General features: G+C 44.6%; 1 long non-coding RNA gene across 3 annotated transcripts; it reads right to left on the bottom strand.

Moving 5' to 3' along the window:
- Positions 1 to 1697: 1697 nt before the first annotated feature.
- Positions 1698 to 8900, bottom strand: LOC117289752. Of its 3 annotated transcripts, none has more exons than XR_004518974.1 (3): positions 8863 to 8900; positions 2226 to 2355; positions 1698 to 1958 (listed from the first exon to the last, which is right to left on the bottom strand). It is a non-coding gene; the product is annotated as an uncharacterized LOC117289752 (long non-coding RNA). The 3 variants fall into 3 exon arrangements; XR_004518972.1 differs by lacking the exon at positions 8863 to 8900 and adding an exon at positions 7387 to 7424; XR_004518973.1 differs by lacking the exon at positions 8863 to 8900 and adding an exon at positions 5319 to 5359.
- Positions 8901 to 22383: the final 13483 nt, after the last annotated feature.

The following is a 22383-nucleotide window of genomic DNA, read 5'->3' as shown; positions in this document are numbered from 1 at the left end:
TTATTATTATTATTATTTATGTTATTATTATATTATAAAACCTTGTTCATGAGTACTCTATACAACTAAGACCATGGCATGACCTTTGTAATTATAAAACCTTGTTAATGAGTACTCTATACAGCTAAGACAATGTCATGGCCTTGTATTTATAAAACCTTGTTAATGAGAACTCTATACAGCTACGACAATGTCATGACCTTTGTAATTATAAAACCTTGTTAATGAGTACTCTATACAGCTAAGACAATGTCATGACCTTTGTAATTATAAAACCTTGTTAATGAGTACTCTATACAGCTAAGACAATGTCATGACCTTTGTAATTATAAAACCTTGTTAATGAGTAATATATACAGCTAAGACAATGTCATGACCTTTGTAATTATAAAACCTTGTTAATGAGTACTCTATACAGCTAAGACAATGTCATGACCTTTGTTATTATAAAACCTTGTTAATGAGTACTCTATACAGCTAAGACAATGTCTTGACCTTTGTAATTATAAAACCTTGTTAATGAGTACTCTTTACAGCTAAGACAATGTCATGACCTTTGTAATAATAAAACCTTGTTAATGAGTACTCTATACAGCTAAGACAATGTCATGACCTTTGTAATTATAAAACCTTGTTAATGAGTACTCTATACAGCTAAGACAATGTCATGACCTTTATAATTATATTAACCTATTAATGAGTACTCTATACAGCTAAGACAATGTCAAGACCTTTGTAATTAAAACACCTCATTAATGAGTACTCTGACATTGTCATGACCTTTATAATTGAAATGACCTCGTTAATGAGTACTCTGACATTTTCATGACCTTTGTAATTAATTCACCTCGTTAATGAGTACTCTATGACATTGTCTTGACCTTTGTAATTAAATCACCTCGTTAATGAGGACTCTATGACATTGTCATGACCTTTGTAATTAAATAACCTCGTTAATGATTACTCTATGACATTGTCATGACCCTTGTAATTAAACAAACTCGTTAAATGAGTACTCTTAAACAACCTCCATATTCACACAACACAATGTCATGACCTTTCACATTAAAAGCTTTATTAAGAGTTACCAACAAAACATGGTGGCCACCATGTAAGCTACCCCAGAACAAATACCATGTAAACAATTAGACTAATAAATAATTGAAAGACAAATTAAGTAGTAACAATACAAAACTTAATGTCTAATAAACACTTTAACACACTCCTTAAACAAATTGTTCTCTTTTTATTTGTTATGAATTTACTACAAATAAACTTATGTTGTTTCGTATTTTGTAATGAGCAAACTGCATTACAAATTAACTTAACTTGTTTCACGGTTGTAATGCGGTACTTCATTACGCACATGAAAAGTTTACATACTTGCAATAAGGTACTTCATTGCAAGCATGTTATAATTACATGATTGTAATGAAGTACCTCATTACAAACATGCAATTTTTGTGTGTGAATACATGAACTTGTATAGTACCTCGATACAAGTTTAACATGTATTCTGTCTACATACTTGTAATGAAGTACCTCATTTCAAGTATGTTGACAATAATTCGAAAAGCACATATACTTCCAAGAATGAATTAAACAGGCCAACGAAATGTGAAATCTTCACAAATCTTGTTGTGTGTTATTTTAAGTGACATAATATCTAGCCTATGTGGCTCCATACCATTCCACCTTGATCTTTCTTGTGCTTGTTGCATCCGAGTGACGCTTGTAAATTCTCTGATGTCATCCATCTATCGCCAACCTGGTCTGTCTCTTCGTCTCATTCGTGTTCTTTGGGTTCATTCTGTTGACAATGTGTCCATCTGTTGTCATGACGCCTTAGATGAGGTGGTGATAATGATGTTGTATGCTATGCTGATTTTTAATGGTACTGCATAAGGTGGCTCAGCATATTGATGTGTCCAACTCAAAGTTGTTCGACTGTGTTAGTTCTGTATTATGATCAAAAAACGAAAGAAACTACAGTTAGATTGCGACTTGGATTTAAAGATCGAAGATTTGTGCCTAATAGTAACAATAATGGCTTTTTATAAAGCATGCATATCCCTCACTCAATGACGCTCCTGGCGCTTTAACATGCAGTATTCGTGCAAGGTAAATGGGACTAACTTTAATTTTGAGACCCAAGAAATTTCTATTTTATGCACTTCAATGGATTTCTAAACTTTCAACTCAAGCTTAACTAAAATACATCTTACCTTCAAATTCCATTTGGGACCCTGGTATGTAGCTGCCTCAAGCCATGATGTATCTCTCTCTCTGTACTGTGATGTCACATCTTCATGGTCCATGTTGACGGGATGGCTGGAAAGCAGTCGTCACAATCATCTGAAAGAAAATTACAATGTACTACATCAGTACAAACCATATAAAGACATAGATCATCAGGGGCAAATTTCATAGAGCTGCTTATAGGCACAAAAAGGATCCAAGCATAAAATAATACAGAACTGTTTTAGCAATATTTTCTGCCTAAACAGCTCAATAAAATTGGTCCCAGATGATCATCACAGGACTACTGCTTAAAAGAAAAAAAATGCTTAAACTGACATAAAACTCTTCATAGATCCACAAAAAAAAACTTGGCTAGGACAAGCACTTTTAAAGGCATTTATTGAAGGAAAGGATCCTTGTAGGGGATGGGACTTCCAACATAGTCTAGGTTCCTAGACCATTGGTGTTGCGTGGTCACACACAACCAACGTTCCGATTATGCACGGCAAAAACTGCACACGCTTGTAATGAACGAACGCTAGCGGGCGCTCTGTTTCTCTGATTTCCGGATCTCTACATGTCCTGTGCTCACCAAGGTCTAGGACATTTGCAAATTGAAGGCGTGGCCAGACTATGCAAATGAATCGATTATTCATATCACGTGACGGGTTGAAGATGACTATTCAAACTAGACCGAGTCAAAGGTCAATGTGATCGGCGCGCTATTTTTAATAATCTTTGCTCAAAGAGTAATTCCGTGGTCATTATAGGCCTATTAAAAGGAAAACAGTGAAATTTTAAGTATAGACTACCTATTCAGATTATGGATACGTGACGATTTGAAATCGTAAATAATGGTCAAAAATCGAACGTAAGATTAGCATTCAGAGAGTCCGTGTAACGGACGCTTGTATGGCCCCACGGCGTGGAGCAATCGGAACGTGAAATAAGCCTTGTGGAATATCACGTACCGCCCATGCCGTGTCTCGTGGGGGTTGGAGGTGTTAAATCCCGGGCGCTATGAACTCCCAGCTTGCGGGTGTCGACTCCGTTGTTTCTTATGATCGCAACGTTCCAATATGCTCCATTTTGATTCATGGCCCCCTAATTTCTTTTTGTTATGGGTTTCAGGTAATTTTGATGATGTCAAAACGTAGGAAAATCGCATCTACCTCCATGGTTATATTGACAGTGTTATTGTGTGAGTAGTTTACAAATATTATGAGAATTTTTTATAAAAGGTTGAAATAAAAATAATGCTAAAACAAAATTCCCTCAAAGCATAATTTTGCCAAACAAAGTATTGTTTTTTAATTCTGTGAATGATGAGTTATTTTTGAGGTAATGATTAAACTGGGCAACTAGTGGAATTTATGACCTGACTATTCGCCTCAAATAACTGGGAGTTGAATAGCAGTAGTCGCCACCCGACAAGCAATCAAAATTCGCAATTTCTCATGAGTTGTTCCAAAAGATATTGTTACGACTACATTCCAAAAAATATTATATGGTTACGTTCCAAGATGCGCAGCTACTCGGCTACGTTTACGTTCAAAGATACGCTTAGGTCTACATTCCTTCAAGTTACACAATATATATAATATCAAAAGGTATGTTTTCAAGCCCGAGTCAAGCTACGCTTACATTCCAAGATACGCAGCTACGTTTACGTTCCAAGATAGGCTTAGGTCTACGTTCCTTCAAGTTACACTATAATATCAAAAGGTACGCTTTCAAGCCCGAGTCAAGCTATGCTTACGTTCAAAGATACGCAGCTACGTTTAAGTTCCAAGATGCTACGCTTCAGTCCAAGATATGCTTACGTTCCGAAAGATGTCAACGTTCCAAGCTACACAGCTACTCAGCTGCGCTTACAGATCTGCTTATGTTCCTTCAAGTTACGCTATAATATCAAAAGGTACGCTTTCAATCCCATGTCAAGTTACGCTTACGTTCCAAGATACGCAGCTACGAATTACAGTCCAAGATATGCTTACGCTCCAAAAGATACTGTTACGTTTTAAGCTACGCAGCTACTCAGCTACGCTTATACACTCCAAGATACGTTTAGGTTACGCTACAATATCAAAAAGTACGCTTTCAATCCCGAGTCAAGCTACGCTTATGTTCCAAGATCTGCAGCTACGGTTACGTTTCAAAATACATTCTCACAAAGACACTTTTGAATCCCTCAAGATTTCCTTCCCCCAAGATTAAAAAACTTTCACTGTGAATAACACTACAGGGCCCACCAGTTAATATCTGTTTGGCAGAAAATACTGTACAAAATTTCTTTACTATCCAAAAATTTAGGTGGGCACTAGGCATAAGTCTACAACATTTCAAATTTAATTAAAAATTGGCTGGTAACCAGTTTCTGCTAAGCAATACTATTTTGTGCTAACTATAAGCAAATTGTTTAGCCAATACAGGCTTCATCAGTGTGGGCCATGTCGGGAGCATAACACCACGATCGCATTTCAAGCTGCATCATGGCAATGCAGTAGTCTGGATCTGGATATTATACATAGAAAGGTTTGTGGTGGTACCGCAAACCTTTCTTTATCGTATTTCCACCATGTGGCAAAGTTTCAAATCCTACTGATCTGGACATTATTATACTCCGATAAAAACATATACCCACACACACATGCAGAGTATAGCAAAAGTCATGCAACGCATTACTGCATGCATTTACACTGCATGCACAACACTGATGAATTATTCATGAGCCAACCGCAACGCAGCCTCTGATTGGCTCCACCGGAAAGTCGGGGGAGATTTGCCGAAAAACAACAAAAAAGTTAAGACCCGTCGTTGCAAATGTCCCAGACCTTGGTGAGCACAGGAAATCAGAGAAACAGAGCGCCCGCTAGCGTTCGTTCATTACAAGCGTGTACAGTTTTTGCCGTGCATAATTGGAACGTTGGTTGTGTGTGACCACGCAACACCAATGGTCTAGGAACCTAGATTACTTCCAACACCATTTGGGGGTCTAAACCAACATGTTTTCTAAGAGGGACACAGTGTTAAACCGAGACCCCTTGAATTAACCAGATCATTTTCTAGCCATCTACCAATGTTTGATGTGCTTCAATCACATGGGATGATGTCCTCTAGGCAGGCACCCTCTGGGATGTGGCTTGTAGTCAGGCACCCTCTGGGATGTGGCTTGTAGTCAGGCACCCTCTGGGATGTGGCTTGTAGTCAGGCACCCTCTGGGATGTGGCTTGTAGTCAGGCACCCTCTGGGATGTGGCTTGTAGTCAGGCACCCTCTGGGTTGTGGCTTGTAGTCAGGCACCCTCTGGGATGTGGCTTGTAGTCAGGCAGATGGTTCCAGTTCACCGTCGCCGTAGAAAATAAAAGACAAACATAAACAGTGAGAAAAGTGCACTTCGAAACAGAGTTATTCATGTTAAGTTTATGACTGTCAGGTGTACAATAATGGTGTGTGTGGTTGTTACATGACGTGTAAACAATGACGGATGGTGTAGAGTTAGAGATTAAGATGTCACATGCAAGCATGCTGGGATATGAGCTTACTAGATTTAGGTTAGTGTGCAAAGCTGCGCAAGCAGTAGTTGGGTAGGACGTGCAAGTTTGGTTAGTATAGCAGAGTTATAAATAAATTAGTGATGGTAAGGATGTGGCTTGTAGTCAGGCACCCTCTGGGATGTAGCTTGTAGTCAGGCTCCCTCTGGGATGTGGCTTGTAGTCAGGCACCCTCTGGGGTGTGGTCGTAGTCAGGCACCCTCTGGGATGTGGCTTGTAGTCAGGCACCCTCTGGGATGTGGCTTGTAGTCAGGCTTGAAAGCAGTCGTCACAATCATCTGAAAAAAAATTACAATGTACTACATCAGTACAAACCATATAAAGACATAGATCATCAGGGACAAATTTCATAGAGCTGCTTATAGGCACAAAAAGGATCCAAGCATAAATCAATAGAGAACTGTTTTAGCAATATTTTCTGCCTAAACAGCTCAATAAAATATGTCCCAGATGATCATCACAGGACTACTGCTTAAAAAAAAAAATTGTTAAACTGACATAAAACTCTTCATAGATCCACAAAAAAAAACTTGGCTAGGACAAGCACTTTTAAAGGCATTTATCGAAGGAAAGGAACCTTGTAGGGGATGGGACTTCCAACACCATTTGGGGGTCTAAACCAACATGTTTTCTAAGAGGGACCAAGTGTTAAACCGAGACCCCTTGAATTAACAAGATCATTTTCTAGCCATCTACCAATTTTGATGTCCTTCAATCACATGGGATGATGTCCTCTAGGCAGGCACCCTCTTAGATGTGGCTTGTAGTCAGGCACCCTCTGGGATGTGGCTTGTAGTCAGGCACCCTCTGGGATGTGGCTTGTAGTCAGGCACCCTCTGGGATGTGGCTTGTAGTCAGGCACCCTCTGGGATGTGGCTTGTAGTCAGGCACCCTCTGGGATGTGGCTTGTAGTCAGGCACTCTCTGGGATGTGGCTCGTAGTCAGGCACCCTCTGGGATGTGGCTCGTAGTCAGGCACCCTCTGGGATGTGGCTCGTAGTCAGGCACCCTCTGGGATGTGGCTTGTAGTCAGGCACCCTCTGGGATGTGGCTTGCAGTCAGGCACCCTCTGGGTTGTGGCTTGTAGACAGGCTACCTCTGGGATGTGGCTTGTAGTCAGGCACCCTCTGGGATGTGGCTTGTAGTCAGGCTGGAAAGCAGTCGTTACAATCATCTGAAAGAAAATTACAATGTACTACATCAGTACAAACCATATAAAGACATAGATCATCAGGGGCAAATTTCATAGAGCTGCTTATAGGCACAAAAAGGATCCAAGCATAAAATAATAGAGAACTGTTTTTGCAATATTTTCTGCCTAAACAGCTCAATAAAATTGGTTCCAGATGATCATCACAGGACTACTGCTTAAAAGAAAAAAAATGCTTAAACTGACATAAAACTCCTCATAGATCTACAACATAAACTTGGCTAGGACAAGCACTTTTAAAGGCATTTATCGAAGGAAAGGATCCTTATAGGGGATGGGACTTCCAACACCATTTGGGGGTCTAAACCAACATGTTTTCTAAGAGGGACCAAGTGTTAAACCGAGATCCCTTGTATTAACAAGATCATTTTCTAGCCATCTACCAATGTTTGATGTGCTTCAATCACATGGGATGATGTCCTCATGGCAGGCACCCTCTGGGATGTGGCTTGTAGTCAGGCACCCTCTGGGATGTGGCTTGTAGTCAGGCACCCTCTGGGATGTGGCTTGTAGTCAGGCACCCTCTGGGATGTGGCTTGTAGTCAGGCACCCTCTGGGATGTAGCTTGTAGTCAGGCTCCCTCTGGGATGTGGCTTGTAGTCAGGCACCCTCTGGGATGTGGCTTGTAGTCAGGCACCCTCTGGGATGTGGCTTGTAGTCAGGCTGGAAAGCAGTCGCCACAATCATCTGAAAGAAAATTACAATGTACTACATCAGTACAAACAATATAAAGACATAGATCATCCGGGGCAAATTTCATAGAGCTGCTTGTAGGCACAAAAAGGATCCAAGCATAAAATAATAGAGAACTGTTTTAGCAATATTTTCTGCCTCAACAGCTCAATAAAATTGGTCCCAGATGATCATCACAGGACTACTGCTTAAAAGAAAAAAAAATGCTTAAACTGACATAAAACTCCTCATAGATCCACAAAAAAAAACTTGGCTAGGACAAGCACTTTTAAAGGCATTTATCGAAGGAAAGGATCCTTGTAGGGGATGGGACTTCCAACACCATTTGGGGGTCTAAACCAACATGTTTTCTAAGAGGGACCAAGTGTTAAACAGAGACCCCTTGTATTAACAAGATCATTTTCTTGCCATCTACCAATGTTTGATGTGCTTCAATCACATGGGATAATGTCCTCTAGGCAGGCACCCTCTGGGATGTTGCTTGTAGTCAGGCACCCTCTGGGATGTGGCTTGTAGTCAGGCACCCTCTGGGATGTGGCTCGTAGTCAGGCACCCTCTGGGATGTGGCTTGTATTCAGGCACCCTCCGGGATGTGGCTTGTAGTCAGGCACCTTCTGGGTTGTGGCTTGTAGTCGGGCACCTTCTGGGATGTGGCTTGTAGTCAGGCACCCTCTGGGATGTGGCTTGTAGTCAGGCACCCTCTGGGATGTGGCTTGTAGTCAGGCTTGAAAGCAGTCGTCACAATCATCTGAAAGAAAATTACAATGTACTACATCAGTACAAACCATATAAAGACATAGATCATCAGGGGCAAATTTCATAGAGCTGCTTAAAGGCACAAAAAGGATCCAAGCATAAAATAATAGAGAACTGTTTTAGCAATATTTTCTGCCTAAACAGCTCAATAAAATTGGTCCCAGATGATCATCACAGGACTGCTTAAAAGAAAAAAAAATGCTTAAACTGACATAAAACTCTTCATAGATCCACACAAAAAAACTTGGCTAGGACAAGCACTTTTAAAGGCATTTATCGAAGGAAAGGAACCTTGTAGGGGAGTGGACTTCCAACACCATTTGGGGGTCTAAACCAACATGTTTTCTAAGAGGGACCAAGTGTTAAACCGCGACCCCTTGAATTAACAAGATCATTTTCTAGCCATCTACCAATGTTTGATGTGCTTCAATCACATGGGATGATGTCCTCTAGGCAGGCACCCTCTGGGATGTGGCTTGTAGTCAGGCACCCTCTGGGATGTGGCTTGTAGTCAGGCACCCTCTGGGATGTGGCTTGTAGTCAGGCACCCTCTGGGATGTGGCTTGTAGTCAGGCACCCTCTGGGTTGTGGCTTGTAGTCAGGCACGCTCTGGGATGTGGCTTGTAGTCAGGCAGATGGTTCCAGTTCACCGTCGCCGTAGAAAATAAAAGACAAACATAAACAGTGAGAAAAGTGCACTTTGAAACAGAGTTATTCATTTTAAGTTTATGACTGTCAGGTGTACAATAATGGTGTGTGTGGTTGTTACATGACGTGTAAACAATGACGGATGGTGTAGAGTTAGAGAATAAGATGTCACATGCAAGCAGGCTGGGATATGAGCTTAGTAGATTTAGGTTAGTGTGCAAAGCTGCGCAAGCAGTAGTTGGGTAGGACGTGCAAGTTTGGTTAGTATAGCAGAGTTATAAATAAATTAGTGATGGTAAGGATGTGGCTTGTAGTCAGGCACCCTCTGGGATGTGGCTTGTAGTCAGGCACCCTCTGGGGTGTGGCTTGTAGTCAGGCACCCTCTGGGATGTGGCTTGTAGTCAGGCACCCTCTGGGATGTGGCTTGTAGTCAGGCTTGAAAGCAGTCGTCACAATCATCTGAAAGAAAATTACAATGTACTACATCAGTACAAACCATTTAAAGACATAGATCATCAGGGACAAATTTCATAGAGCTGCTTATAGGCACAAAAAGGATCCAAGCATAAATCAATAGAGAACTGTTTTAGCAATATTTTCTGCCTAAACAGCTCAATAAAATTGGTCCCAGATGATCATCACAGGGCTACTGCTTAAAAAAAAAAAATGCTTAAACTGACATAAAACTCTTCATAGATCCACAAAAACAAACTTGGCTAGGACAAGCACTTTTAAAGGCATTTATCGAAGGAAAGGATCCTTGTAGGGGATGGGACTTCCAACACCATTTGGGGGTCTAAACCAACATGTTTTCTAAGAGGGACCAAGTGTTAAACAGAGACCCCTTGTATTAACAAGATCATTTTCTTGCCATCTATCAATGTTTGATGTGCTTCAATCACATGGGATAATGTCCTCTAGGCAGGCACCCTCTGGGATGTTGCTTGTAGTCAGGCACCCTCTGGGATGTGGCTCGTAGTCAGGCACCCTCTGGGATGTGGCTTGTAGTCAGGCACCCTCCGGGATGTGGCTCGAGTCAGGCACCCTCCGGGATGTGGCTTGTAGTCAGGCACCTTCTAGGTTGTGGCTTGTAGTCAGGCACCTTCTCGGATGTGGCTTGTAGTCAGGCACCCTCTGGGATGTGGCTTGTAGTCAGGCACCCTCTGGGATGTGGCTTGTGGTCAGGCTTGAAAGCAGTCGTCACAATCATCTGAAAGAAAATTACAATGTACTACATCAGTACAAACCATATAAAGACATAGATCATCAGGGGCACATTTCATAGAGCTAATAGGCACAAAAGGGATCCAAGCATAAAATAATAGAGAACTGTTTCAGCAATATTTTCTGCCTAAACAGCTCAATAAAATTGGACTACTGCTTAAAAGAAAAAAAATGCTTAAACTTACATAAAACTCTTCATAGATCCACAAAAAAAAACTTGGCTAGGACAAGCACTTTTAAAGGCATTTATCGAAGGAAAGGAACCTTGTAGGGGATGGGACTTCCAACACCATTTGGGGGTCTAAACCAACATGTTTTCTAAGAGGGACCAAGTGTTAAACCAAGACCCCTTGAATTAACAAGATCATTTTCTAGCCATCTACCAATGTTTGATGTGCTTCAATCACATGGGATGATGTCCTCTAGGCAGGCACCCTCTGGGATGTGGCTTGTAGTCAGGCACCCTCTGGGATGTGGCTTGTAGTCAGGCACCCTCTGGGATGTGGCTTGTAGTCAGGCACCCTCTGGGATGTGGCTTGTAGTCAGGCACCCTGTGGGTTGTGGCTTGTAGTCAGGCACCCTCTGGGATGTGGCTTGTAGTCAGGCACCCTCTGGGATGTGGCTTGTAGTCAGGCACCCTCTGGGATGTGGCTTGTAGTCAGGCACCCTCTGGGACGTGGCTCGTAGTCAGGCACCCTCTGGGATGTGGCTTGTAGTCAGGCAGCCTCTGGGATGTGGCTCGTAGTCAGGCACCCTCTGGGATGTGGCTTGTAGTCAGGCACCCTCTGGGATGTGGCTTGTAGTCAGGCAGATAGTTCCAGTTCAACGTCGCCGTAGAAAATAAAAGACAAACATCAACAGTGAGAAAAGTGCACTTCGAAACAGAGTTATTCATGTTAAGTTTATGACTGTCAGGTGTACAAAAATGGTGTGCGTGGTTGTTACATGACGTGTAAACAATGCAGATGGTGTAGAGTTAGAGATTAAGATGTCACATGCAAGCAGGCTGGGATATGCGCCTAGAAGATTTAGGTTAGTGTGCAACGCTGCGCAAGCAGTAGTTGGGTAGGACGTGCAAGTTTGGTTAGTATAGCAGAGTTATAAATAAATTAGTGACGGTAAGGATGTGGCTTGTAGTCAGGCACCCTCTGGGATGTGGCTTGTAGTCAGGCACCCTCTGGGATGTAGCTTGTAGGCACCCTCTGGGATGTGGCTTGTAGTCAGGCACCCTCTGGGATGTGGCTTGTGGTCAGGCTTGAAAGCAGTCGTCACAATCATCTGAAAGAAAATTACAATGTACTACATCAGTACAAACCATATAAAGACATAGATCATCAGGGGCACATTTCATAGAGCTAATAGGCACAAAAGGGATCCAAGCATAAAATAATAGAGAACTGTTTCAGCAATATTTTCTGCCTAAACAGCTCAATAAAATTGGACTACTGCTTAAAAGAAAAAAAATGCTGAAACTTACATAAAACTCTTCATAGATCCACAAAAAAAAACTTGGCTAGGACAAGCACTTTTAAAGGCATTTATCGAAGGAAAGGAACCTTGTAGGGGATGGGACTTCCAACACCATTTGGGGGTCTAAACCAACATGTTTTCTAAGAGGGACCAAGTGTTAAACCAAGACCCCTTGAATTAACAAGATCATTTTCTAGCCATCTACCAATGTTTGATGTGCTTCAATCACATGGGATGATGTCCTCTAGGCAGGCACCCTCTGGGATGTGGCTTGTAGACAGGCACCCTCTGGGATGTGGCTTGTAGTCAGGCACCCTCTGGGATGTGGCTTGTAGTCAGGTACCCTCTGGGATGTGGCTTGTAGTCAGGCAGCCTCTGGGATGTGGCTCGTAGTCAGGCACCCTCTGGGATGTGGCTTGTAGTCAGGCACCCTCTGGGATGTGGCTTGTAGTCAGGCAGATGGTTCCAGTTCACCGTCGCCGTAGAAAATAAAAGACAAACATAAACAGTGAGAAAAGTGCACTTCGAAACAGAGTTATTCATGTTAAGTTTATGACTGTCAGGTGTACAAAAATGGTGTGCGTGGTTGTTACATGACGTGTAAACAATGACGGATGGTGTAGAGTTAGAGATTAAGATGTCACATGCAAGCAGGCTGGGATATGAGCTTAGTAGATTTAGGTTAGTGTGCAACGCTGCGCAAGCAGTAGTTGGGTAGGACGTGCAAGTTTGGTTAGTATAGCAGAGTTATAAATAAATTAGTGATGGTAAGGATGTGGCTTGTAGTCAGGCACCCTCTGGGATGTGGCTTGTAGTCAGGCACCCTCTGGGATGTAGCTTGTAGTCAGGCTCCCTCTGGGATGTGGCTTGTAGTCAGGCACCCTCTGGGATGTGGCTTGTAGTCAGGCACCCTCTGGGATGTGGCTTGTAGTCAGGCTTGAAAGCAGTCGTCACAATCATCTGAAAGAAAATTACAATGTACTACATCAGTACAAACCATATAAAGACATAGATCATCAGGGGCACATTTCATAGAGCTGCTTATAGGCACAAAAAGGATCCAAGCATAAAATAATAGAGAACTGTTTTAGCAATATTTTCTGCCTAAACAGCTCAATAAAATTGGTCCCAGATGATCATCACAGGACTACTGCTTAAAAGAAAAAAAATGCTTAAACTTACATAAAACTCTTCATAGATCCACAAAAAAAACTTGGCTAGGACAAGCACTTTTAAAGGCATTTATCGAAGGAAAGGAACCTTGTAGGGGATGGGACTTCAAACACCATTTGGGGGTCTAAACCAACATGTTTTCTAAAAGGGACCAAGTGTTAAACCGAGACCCCTTGAATTAACAAGATCATTTTCTAGCCATCTACCAATGTTTGATGTGCTTCAATCACATGGGATGATGTCCTCTAGACAGGCACCCTCTGGGATGTGGCTTGTAGTCAGGCACCCTCTGGGATGTGGCTTGTAGTCAGGCACTCTCTGGGATGTGGCTTGTAGTCAGGCACCCTCTGGGATGTGGCTTGTAGTCAGGCACCCTCTGGGATGTGGCTTGTAGTCAGGCACCCCCTGGGATGTGGCTTGTAGTCAGGCACCCTCTGGGTTGTGGCTTGTAGTCAGGCACCCTCTGGGATGTGGCTTGTAGTCAGGCACCCTCTGGGACGTGGCTCGTAGTCAGGCACCCTCTGGGATGTGGCTTGTAGTCAGGCACCCTCTGGGAGGTGGCTTGTAGTCAGGCTGGAAAGCCGTCGTCACAATCATTTGAAAGAAAATTACAATGTACTACATCAGTACAAACCATATAAAGACATAGATCATTGGGGCAATTTTCATAGAGCTGCTTATAGGCACAAAAAGGATCCAAGCATAAAATAAAAAAGAACTATTTTAGCAATATTTTCTGCCTAAACAGCTCAATAAAATTGGTCCCAGATGATCATCACAGGACTACTGCTTAAAAGAAAATAAATGCTTAAACTGACATAAAACTCTTCATAGATCCACAAAAAAAAACTTGGCTAGGACAAGCATTTTTAAAGGCATTTATCAAAGGAAAGGAACCTTGTAAGAGATGGGATTTCCAACACCATTTGGGGGTCTAAACCAACATATTTTCTAAGAGGGACCAAGTGTTAAACCGAGACCCCTTGAATTAACAAAATCATTTTATAGCCATCTACCAATGTTTGATGTGCTTCAATCACATGGGATGATGTCCTCTAGGCAGGCACCCTCTGGGAGGTGGCTTGTAGTCAGGCACCCTCTGGGATGTGGCTTGTAGTCAGGCACCCTCTGGGATGTGGCTTGTAGTCAGGCACCCTCTGGGTTGTAGCTTGTAGTCAGGCACCCTCTGGGATGTGGCTTGTAGTCAGGCACCCTCTGGGACGTGGCTCGTAGTCAGGCACCCTCTGGGATGTGGCTTGTAGTCAGGCAGCCTCTGGGATGTGGCTCGTAGTCAGGCACCCTCTGGGATGTGGCTTGTAGTCAGGCACCCTCTGGGATGTGGCTTGTAGTCAGGCAGATGGTTCCAGTTCACCGTCGCCGTAGAAAATAAAAGACAAACATAAACAGTGAGAAAAGTGCACTTCGAAACAGAGTTATTCATGTTAAGTTTATGACTGTCGGGTGTACAAAAATGGTGTGCGTGGTTGTTACATGACGTGTAAACAATGACGGATGGTGTAGAGTTAGAGATTAAGATGTCACATGCAAGCAGGCTGGGATATGACCTTAGTAGATTTAGGTTAGTGTGCAACGCTGCGCAAGCAGTAGTTGGGTAGGACGTGCAAGTTTGGTTAGTACAGCAGAGTTATAAATAAGTTAGTGATGGTAAGGATGTGGCTTGTAGTCAGGCACCCTCTGGGATGTGGCTTGTAGTCAGGCACCCTCTGGGATGTGGCTTGTAGTCAGGCACCCTCTGGGATGTAGCTTGTAGTTAGGCTCCCTCTGGGATGTGGCTTGTAGTCAGGCACCCTCTGGGATGTGGCTTGTAGTTAGACACCCTCTGGGATGTGGCTTGTAGTCAGACTTGAAAGCAGTCGTCACAATCATCTGAAAGAAAATTACAATGAACTACATCAGTACAAACCATATAAAGACATAGATCATCAGGGGCAAATTTCATAGAGCTGCTTATAGGCACAAAAAGGATCCAAGCATAAAATAATAGAGAACTGTTTTAGCAATATTTTCTGCCTAAACAGCTCAATAAAATTGGTCCCAGATGATCATCACAGGACTGCTTAAAAGAAAAAAAAATGCTTAAACTGACATAAAACTCTTCATAGATCCACAAAAAAAAACTTGGCTAGGACAAGCACTTTTAAAGGCATTTATCGAAGGAAAGGAACCTTGTAGGGGAGTGGACTTCCAACACCATTTGGGGGTCTAAACCAACATGTTTTCTAAGAGGGACCAAGTGTTAAACAGAGACCCCTTGAATTAACAAGATCATTTTCTAGCCATCTACCAATGTTTGATGTGCTTCAATCACATGGGATGATGTCCTCTAGGCAGGCACCCTCTGGGTTGTGGCTTGTAGTCAGGCACCCTCTGGAATGTGGCTTGTAGTCAGGCACCCTCCGGGATGTGGCTTGTAGTCAGGCACCCTCCGGGATGTGGCTTGTAAACAGGGACCCGCTGGGATGTGCCTTGTAGTCAGGCACCCTCTGGGATGTGGCTTGTAGTCAGGCACCCTCTGGGATGTGGCTCGTAGTCAGGCACCCTCTGGGATGTGGCTTGTAGTCAGGCACCCTCTGGGATGTGCCTTGCAGTCAGGCACCCTCTGGGTTGTGGCTGGTAGACAGGCACCCTCTGGGATGTGGCTGGTAGTCAGGCACCCTCTGGGATGTGGCTCGTGGTCAGGCACCCTCTGGGATGTGGCTCGTGGTCAGGCACCCTCTGGGATGTGGCTCGTAGTCAGGCACCCTCTGGGATGTGGCTTGTAGTCAGGCACCCTCTGGGATGTGGCTTGTAGTCAGGCACCCTCTGGGATGTGGCTTGCAGTCAGGCACCCTCTGGGTTGTGGCTTGTAGACAGGCACCCTCTGGGATGTGGCTCGTAGTCAGGCACCCTCTGGGATAAGGCTCGTAGTCAGGCACCCTCTGGGATGTGGCTCGTAGTCAGGCACCCTCTGGGATGTGGCTGGTGGTCAGGCACCCCCTGGGATGTGGCTCGTAGTCAGGCACCCTCTGGGATGTGGCTTGTAGTCAGGCACCCTCTGGGATGTGGCTTGTAGTCAGGCACCCTCTGGGATGTGGCTTGTAGTCAGGCACCCTCTGGGATGTGGCTTGTAGTCAGGCACCCTCTGGGATGTAGCTTGTAGTCAGGCTCCCTCTGGGATGTGGCTTGTAGTCAGGCACCCTCTGGGATGTGGCTCGTAGTCAGGCACCCTCTGGGATGTGGCTTGTAGTCAGGCACCCTCTGGGATGTGGCTTGTAGTCAGGCACCCTCTGGGATGTGGCTTGTAGTCAGGCTTGAAAGCAGTCGTCACAATCATCTGAAAGAAAATTACAATGAACTACATCAGTACAAACCATATAAAGACATAGATCATCAGGGGCAAATTTCATAGAGCTGCTTATAGGCACAAAAAGGATCCAAGCATAAAATAATAGAGAACTGTTTTAGCAATATTTTCTGCCTAAACAGCTCAATAAAATTGGTCCCAGATGATCATCACAGGACTGCTTAAAAGAAAAAAAAATGCTTAAACTGACATAAAACTCTTCATAGATCCACAAAAAAAAACTTGGCTAGGACAAGCACTTTTAAAGGCATTTATCGAAGGAAAGGAACCTTGTAGGGGAGTGGACTTCCAACACCATTTGGGGGTCTACACCAACATGTTTTCTAAGAGGGACCAAGTGTTAAACAGAAACCCCTTGAATTAACAAGATCATTTTCTAGCCATCTACCAATGTTTGATGTGCTTCAATCACATGGGATGATGTCCTCTAGGCAGGCACCCTCTGGGTTGTGGCTTGTAGTCAGGCACCCTCTGGAATGTGGCTTGTAGTCAGGCACCCTCTGGGATGTGGCTTGTAGTCAGGCACCCTCCGGGATGTGGCTTGTAGTCAGGCACCCTCCGGGATGTGGCTTGTAATCAGGGACCCTCTGGGATGTGCCTTGTAGTCAAGCACCCTCTGGGATGTGGCTTGTAGTCAGGCACTCTCTGGGATGTGGCTCGTAGTCAGGCACCCTCTGGGATGTGGCTTGTAGTCAGGCACCCTCTGGGATGTGGCTCGTAGTCAGGCACCCTCTGGGATGTGGCTCGTGGTCAGGCACCCTCTGGGATGTGGCTCGTGGTCAGGCACCCTCTGGGATGTGGCTCGTAGTCAGGCACCCTCTGGGATGTGGCTTGTAGTCAGGCACCCTCTGGGATGTGGCTTGTAGTCAGGCACCCTCTGGGATGTGGCTTGCAGTCAGGCACCCTCTGGGTTGTGGCTTGTAGACAAGCACCCTCTGGGATGTGGCTCGTAGTCAGGCACCCTCTGGGATGTGGCTCGTAGTCAGGCACCCTCTGGGATGTGGCTCGTAGTCAGGCACCCTCTGGGATGTGGCTAGTGGTCAGGCACCCTCTGGGATGTGGCTCGTAGTCAGGCACCCTCTGGGATGTTGCTTGTAGTCAGGCACCCTCTGGGATGTGGCTTGTAGTCAGGCACCCTCTGGGATGTGGCTTGTAGTCAGGAACCCTCCGGGATGTGGCTTGTAGTCAGGCACCCTCCGGGATGTGGCTTGTAGTCAGGGACCCTCTGGGATGTGGCTTGTAGTCAGGCACCCTCTGGGATGTGGCTTGTAGTCAGGCACTCTCTGGGATGTGGCTCGTAGTTAGGCACCCTCTGGGATGTGGCTCGTAGTCAGGCACCCTCTGGGATGTGGCTTGTAGTCAGGCACCCTCTGGGATGTGCCTTGCAGTCAGGCACCATCTGGGTTGTGGCTGGTAGACAGGCACCCTCTGGGATGTGGCTTGTAGTCAGGCACCCTCTGGGATGTGGCTTGTAGTCAGGCACCCTCTGGGATGTGGCTTGTAGTCAGGCACCCTCTGGGATGTGGCTTGTAGTCAGGCACCCTCTGGGATGTAGCTTGTAGTCAGGCTCCCTCTGGGATGTGGCTTGTAGTCAGGCACCCTGGAAGCAGTCGTTACAATCATCTGAAAGAAAATTACAATGTACTACATCAGTACAAACCATATAAAGACATAGATCATCAGGGGCAAATTTCATAGAGCTGCTTATAGGCACAAAAAGGATCCAAGCATAAAATAATAGAGAACTGTTTTTGCAATATTTTCTGCCTAAACAGCTCAATAAAAATTGGTCCCAGATGATCATCACAGGACTACTGCTTAAAAGAAAAAAAATGCTTAAACTTACATAAAACTCTTCATAGATCCACAAAAAAAAACTTGGCTAGGACAAGCACTTTTAAAGGCATTTATCGAAGGAAAGGAACCTTGTAGGGGATGGGACTTCCAACACCATTTGGGGGTCTAAACCAACATGTTTTCTAAGAGGGACCAAGTGTTAAACCGAGACCCCTTGAATTAACAAGATCATTTTCTAGCCACCAATGTTTGATGTGCTTCAATCACATGGGATGATGTCCTCTAGTCAGGCACCCTCTGGGATGTGGCTTGTAGTCAGGCACCCTCTGGGATGTGGCTTGTAGTCAGGCACCCTCTGGGATGTGGCTTGTAGTCAGGCACCCTCTGGGATGTGGCTTGTAGTCAGGCACCCTGTGGGTTGTGGCTTGTAGTCAGGCACCCTCTGGGATGTGGCTTGTAGTCAGGCGCCCTCTGGGACGTGGCTCGTAGTCAGGCACCCTCTGGGATGTGGCTTGTAGTCAGGCAGATAGTTCCAGTTCAACGTCGCCGTAGAAAATAAAAGACAAACATCAACAGTGAGAAAAGTGCACTTCGAAACAGAGTTATTCATGTTAAGTTTATGACTGTCAGGTGTACAAAAATGGTGTGCGTGGTTGTTACATGACGTGTAAACAATGACGGATGGTGTAGAGTTAGAGATTAAGATGTCACATGCAAGCAGGCTGGGATATGCGCCTAGAAGATTTAGGTTAGTGTGCAACGCTGCGCAAGCAGTAGTTGGGTAGGCAAGCAAGTTTGGTTAGTATAGCAGAGTTATCAATAAATTAGTGATGGTAAGGATGTGGCTTGTAGTCAGGCACCCTCTGGGATGTGGCTTGTAGTCAGGCACCCTCTGGGATGTAGCTTGTAGGCACCCTCTGGGAAGTGGCTTGTGGTCAGGCTTGAAAGCAGTCGTCACAATCATCTGAAAGAAAATTACAATGTACTACATCAGTACAAACCATATAAAGACATAGATCATCAGGGGCACATTTCATAGAGCTGCTTGTAGGCACAAAAAGGTTCCAAGCATAAAATAATAGAGAACTGTTTCAGCAATATTTTCTGCCTAAACAGCTCAATAAAATTGGACTACTGCTTAAAAGAAAAAAAATGCTTAAACTTTCATAAAACTCTTCATAGATCCACAAAAGAAAACTTGGCTAGGACAAGCACTTTTAAAGGCATTTATCGAAGGAAAGGAACCTTGTAGGGGATGGGACTTCCAACACCATTTGGGGGTCTAAACCAACATGTTTTCTAAGAGGGACCAAGTGTTAAACCAAGACCCCTTGAATTAACAAGATCATTTTCTAGCCATCTACCAATGTTTGATGTGCTTCAATCACATGGGATGATGTCCTCTAGGCAGGCACCCTCTGGGATGTGGCTTGTAGTCAGGCACCCTCTGGGATGTGGCTTGTAGTCAGGCACCCTCTGGGATGTGGCTTGTAGTCAGGCACCCTCTGGGATGTGGCTTGTAGTCAGGTACCCTCTGGGATGTGGCTTGTAGTCAGGCAGCCTCTGGGATGTGGCTCGTAGTCAGGCACCCTCTGGGATGTGGCTTGTAGTCAGGCACCCTCTGGGATGTGGCTTGTAGTCAGGCAGATGGTTCCAGTTCACCGTCGCCGTAGCAAATAAAAGACAAACATAAACAGTGAGAAAAGTGCACTTCGAAACAGAGTTATTCATGTTAAGTTTATGACTGTCAGGTGTACAAAAATGGTGTGCGTGGTTGTTACATGACGTGTAAACAATGACGGATGGTGTAGAGTTAGAGATTAAGATGTCACATGCAAGCAGGCTGGGATATGAGCTTAGTAGATTTAGGTTACTGTGCAACGCTGCGCAGGCAGTAGTTGGGTAGGACGTGCAAGTTTGGTTAGTATAGCAGAGTTATAAATAAATTAGTGATGGTAAGGATGTGGCTTGTAGTCAGGCACCCTCTTGGATGTGGCTTGTAGTCAGGCACCCTCTGGGATGTAGCTTGTAGTCAGGCTCCCTCCGGGATGTGGCTTGTAGTCAGGCACCCTCTGGGATGTGGCTTGTAGTCAGGCACCCTCTGGGATGTGGCTTGTAGTCATGCTTGAAAGCAGTCGTCACAATCATCTGAAAGAAAATTACAATGTACTACATCAGTACAAACCATACAAAGACATAGATCATCAGGGGCACATTTCATAGAGCTGCTTATAGGCACAAAAAGGATCCAAGCATAAAATAATAGAGAACTGTTATAGCAATATTTTCTGCCTAAACAGCTCAATAAAATTGGTCCCAGATGATCATCACAGGACTACTGCTTAAAAGAAAAAAAATGCTTAAACTTACATAAAACTCTTCATAGATCCACAAAAAAAACTTGGCTAGGACAAGCACTTTTAAAGGCATTTATCGAAGGAAAGGAACCTTGTAGGGGATGGGACTTCCAACACCATTTGGGGGTCTAAACCAACATGTTTTCTAAGAGGGACCAAGTGTTAAACCGAGACCCCTTGAATTAACAAGATCATTTTCTAGCCATCTACCAATGTTTGATGTGCTTCAATCACATGGGATGATGTCCTCTAGACAGGCACCCTCTGGGATGTGGCTTGTAGTCAGGCACCCTCTGGGATGTGGCTCGTAGTCAGGCACCCTCTGGGTTGTGGCTTGTAGTCAGGCACCCTCTGGGATGTGCCTTGCAGTCAGGCACCATCTGGGTTGTGGCTGGTAGACAGGCACCCTCTGGGATGTGGCTTGTAGTCAGGCACCCTCTGGGATGTGGCTTGTAGTCAGGCACCCTCTGGGATGTGGCTTGTAGTCAGGCACCCTCTGGGATGTGGCTTGTAGTCAGGCTCCCTCTGTGATGTGGCTTGTAGTCAGGCACCCTGGAAGCAGTCGTTACAATCATCTGAAAGAAAATTACAATGTACTACATCAGTACAAACCATATAAAGACATAGATCATCAGGGGCAAATTTCATAGAGCTGCTTATAGGCACAAAAAGGATCCAAGCATAAAATAATAGAGAACTGTTTTAGCAATATTTTCTGCCTAAACAGCTCAATAAAAATTGGTCCCAGATGATCATCACAGGACTACTGCTTAAAAGAAAAAAAATGCTTAAACTTACATAAAACTCTTCATAGATCCACAAAAAAAAACTTGGCTAGGACAAGCACTTTTAAAGGCATTTATCGAAGGAAAGGAACCTTGTAGGGGATGGGACTTCCAACACCATTTGGGGGTCTAAACCAACATGTTTTCTAAGAGGGACCAAGTGTTGAACCGAGACCCCTTGAATTAACAAGATCATTTTCTAGCCACCAATGTTTGATGTGCTTCAATCACATGGGATGATGTCCTCTAGTCAGGCACCCTCTGGGATGTGGCTTGTAGTCAGGCACCCTCTGGGATGTGGCTTGTAGTCAGGCACCCTCTGGGATGTGGCTTGTAGTCAGGCACCCTCTGGGATGTGGCTTGTAGTCAGGCACCCTCTGGGTTGTGGCTTGTAGTCAGGCACCCTCTGGGATGTGGCTTGTAGTCAGGCACCCTCTGGGACGTGGCTCGTAGTCAGGCACCCTCTGGGATGTGGCTTGTAGTCAGGCAGATAGTTCCAGTTCAACGTCGCCGTAGAAAATAAAAGACAAACATCAACAGTGAGAAAAGTGCACTTCGAAACAGAGTTATTCATGTTAAGTTTATGACTGTCAGGTGTACAAAAATGGTGTGCGTGGTTGTTACATGACGTGTAAACAATGACGGATGGTGTAGAGTTAGAGATTAAGATGTCACATGCAAGCAGGCTGGGATATGCGCCTAGAAGATTTAGGTTAGTGTGCAACGCTGCGCAAGCAGTAGTTGGGTAGGACGTGCAAGTTTGGTTAGTATAGCAGAGTTATAAATAAATTAGTGATGGTAAGGATGTAGCTTGTAGGCACCCTCTGGGATGTGGCTTGTAGTCAGGCACCCTCTGGGATGTGGCTTGTAGTCAGGCACTCTCTGGGATGTGGCTCGTAGTTAGGCACCCTCTGGGATGTGGCTCGTAGTCAGGCACCCTCTGGGATGTGGCTTGTAGTCAGGCACTCTCTGGGATGTGGCTCGTAGTTAGGCACCCTCTGGGATGTGGCTCGTAGTCAGGCACCCTCTGGGATGTGGCTTGTAGTCAGGCACCCTCTGGGATGTGCCTTGCAGTCAGGCACCATCTGGGTTGTGGCTGGTAGACAGGCACCC

Source organism: Asterias rubens, chromosome 4 (assembly GCF_902459465.1).
Source record: "Asterias rubens chromosome 4, eAstRub1.3, whole genome shotgun sequence".
Classification (NCBI taxonomy): Eukaryota; Metazoa; Echinodermata; class Asteroidea; order Forcipulatida; family Asteriidae; genus Asterias; species Asterias rubens.
The sequence above is the reverse complement of the archived record's forward strand: the minus strand, read 5'-3'. Positions and strand labels throughout refer to the sequence as shown.